We start from the raw sequence: 2,864 nt of genomic DNA, 5'->3' as shown, positions 1-2,864 counted from the left end.
TTCGCGCTCGCGTCCCTATCGCCCGGCTAGAGGATTCCAGGGACGTACAACGCTCACAGAGAAAAGAGAACTCTTCCCGGACCCCCCGGCGGCTTCTTCGAGTTCATTCCGGTCGCCCGGACGAGACAAAAGAGCCCCGAACACTAGGGAGCGGTTCCGCGTCGGGTTCCGGAATACGGACCGGATTCCCTCTCGCCCCATGGGCGATTCGAAAACGCCTTCGCCCGTGGTACGAGGATCTCTCCCCGGGCTTAGGATCGACTGACTCTTGGACAACGGCTGTTCACAAGAAACCCTTCTCCACGGCAGCCCCCGAGGGCCCCTCTCGAGTATTTGCTACTACCACCAAGATCTGCACCGACGGCGGCTCCAGGCGGTCTCGCGACCTGCCCTTCGACGCACACCGCCGCGCCATCCTACTCGTCGGGGCTTGCCGGGACCGGCCGCCGCGAGCGACGACCGGCCCCACTATGCCGCCGACGGCCGAGTATAGGCACGACGCTCCAGCGCCATCCATTTTCAGAGCTAGTTGCTTCGGCAGGTGAGTTGTTACACACTCCTTAGCGGATTCCGACTTCCATGGCCACCGTCCTGCTGTCATCAGCAACCAACGCCTTTCATGGTCTCTGAATACGCGTCGATTTCGGCGCCTTAACTCGGCGTTCGGTTCATCCCGCAGCGCCAGTTCTGCTTACCAAAAATGGCCCACTAAGCGCCTAGGGTTCCGTCGCCGGCTTCGCACGCGGTTCACGCGGTGTACCAGGTAAAGCCGGCGATCTCACCCATTTATAGTTTGAGAATAGGTTGAGGTCGTTTCGGCCCCAATGTCCTCTAATCATTCGCTTTACCGTATGAGACATCCTCCGTGTTACGAGCGTGTTGTTACCGCGCCGTACAGCGCGGAGTCCCACCGGCGTCCGTACGCCCGCGAACGGGCGGGACACATCGGCGCCAGCTATCCTGAGGGAAACTTCGGATGGAACCAGCTACTAGATGGTTCGATTAGTCTTTCGCCCCTATACCCAGCTCAGACGATCGATTTGCACGTCAGAATCGCTGCGGACCTCCATCAGGGTTTCCCCTGACTTCATCCTGGCCAGGCATAGTTCACCATCTTTCGGGTACCAACGTGTGCGCTAAGGGTGCGCCCCCGGACGGCCGAAGCCGACCTGGCGGAGACGCCCCCGGACTGCGGACCAGCGCGACTTTGAACGCCGGTGGGTTCGGTCGCTAGGCCATCGTCCGCACCGTAAACGGTTCACTTTCATTGCGCCAAACGTGGTTTTTCATAAGATCACCGTTGACTCGCGCACACGTTAGACTCCTTGGTCCGTGTTTCAAGACGGGTCGGAAAGTAGCCCGAAACTCGTCGCCGACCGACGGGACCCCGCCTGCGACGGGGCCGCGTCGACGGTTCTTGCCGTCGGGCGAGCCGACCAGGAGCACCGGGGTTCGGCGCGAACGGTCACGCCGAGACGCGACCGCCGCGACGAACCGCCACCCGGGCCCTTCGGCCGGCGCCCAACGAGTCGCGACGTCCGCTAACCGAGCGAAAGATCCGGCCGGCGGTTAGACCGACCGTGAATTCGCCCGGCGGGGACTCGCGGGCTCTGTCCGTTTACACCCGAACGGTTTCACGTTCTTATGAACTCTCTCTTCAAAGTTCTTTTCAACTTTCCCTCACGGTACTTGTCCACTATCGGTCTCGTGGCCGTATTTAGCCTTAGATGGAGTTTACCACCCGCTTCGGGCTGCACTCTCAAGCAACCCGACTCGAAGGCGCGGTCCGATCCCGGAACGCTGTGACGGCCTCTACTGGCCTGGCACCATCTGCGGGCCATGGCCCCGTTCAAGGGAGACTTGGACCGTCACGTGCGCCCCGGCAACGAGGCCGGCCCGTACGCCACAACTCCCATACGTGCCGCGACACAAAAGTGCGCGGCGGGATTCGGCGATGGGCTTTTCCCTGTTCGCTCGCCGCTACTGGGGGAATCACGGTTGTTTTCTTTTCCTCCGCTTATTAATATGCTTAAATCCGGCGGGTAGTCCCGCCTGATCTGAGGTCGGAACGTATCGGTGTGTTTGTGTTTTTTTTCTTAACACGGCAGCCTGCGGTCCGCGCTCCGTCCGTACGGCGACCGTCCGCGTCCGCTTCTCGGAAGCCGGAGAGGTGTCTCTAGGACTCTCAGCCGACCCGGCCGCGCTCTCGCGCGGCGGGCGGACGGGGACGTGCCGTTTTACGGCGCGAGAACCCGTGACTGTTTGCCGTCACAACTTGGGCGGACGACCGGAGGCGGGCGCCGTCGCCGTCGCCGCGAGGCAGACGGCGGGGCGTCGTTCCCCGGTCGAACCGCCAATCTCGCGCAGCCGGAGCGGCCGACGGTCTCCCGTCGGACGCCTGCCGGCGGCGCATCGGTCTGGCCGAGTATCCGGTATACGACCCTCAGACAGGCGTGGCCCGGGACCCGCGGGTCACCGAGGCCGCAATGTGCGTTCGACTGGTCGATGTTCGTATAACCTGCGGATTACACGACGACGCGCAGATAGCTGCGGTCTTCATCGATCCACGAGCCAAGTGATCCGCCGTTCGGGGTCGGGTGTTTTTTTTTTTGTTTGTCGACGAAATTTCTGCGCCACGCGTGCGCGCGGCGCAAGGTCTTTCGACGGTAACCATCTTTCGGTCGACGCTTGGTCGGGGGTCGCGGCGCGCGGGCGGTCGGCGAGCTAGTCGCGAGCGCACGCGGCCACGGGGTCGGATTAGGCGCGCGCGAGACCGGCGTGGGACGCCGGTGCCGCGGGCCCGTCTCTAATGATCCTTCCGCAGGTTCACCTACGGAAACCTTGTTACGACTTTTACTTCCTCT

At 62.6% G+C, this 2,864-nt stretch overlaps 2 non-coding genes across 2 annotated transcripts in view; both read right to left on the bottom strand.

The window, feature by feature from the left end:
* LOC132931442 (large subunit ribosomal RNA) overlaps positions 1–2,066 on the bottom strand; it is a 4,196-nt gene extending 2,130 nt beyond the window's left edge. The window contains exon 1 of the ribosomal RNA XR_009662622.1: positions 1–2,066. This exon is cut by the window's left edge and continues 2,130 nt beyond it. This is a non-coding gene — a ribosomal RNA (large subunit ribosomal RNA).
* A 371-nt stretch (positions 2,067–2,437) lies between these two features.
* LOC132931451 (5.8S ribosomal RNA) lies at positions 2,438–2,595 on the bottom strand. Its single transcript, XR_009662630.1, has one exon. It is a non-coding gene; the product is annotated as a 5.8S ribosomal RNA (ribosomal RNA).
* Positions 2,596–2,864: the final 269 nt, after the last annotated feature.

This window comes from Rhopalosiphum padi, unplaced genomic scaffold, assembly GCF_020882245.1.
Source record: "Rhopalosiphum padi isolate XX-2018 unplaced genomic scaffold, ASM2088224v1 scaffold1, whole genome shotgun sequence".
In the NCBI taxonomy this organism is placed as follows: domain Eukaryota; kingdom Metazoa; phylum Arthropoda; class Insecta; order Hemiptera; family Aphididae; genus Rhopalosiphum; species Rhopalosiphum padi.
Note: the sequence above shows the minus strand (reverse complement) of the source record. Positions and strands in the feature narration are given on the sequence as shown.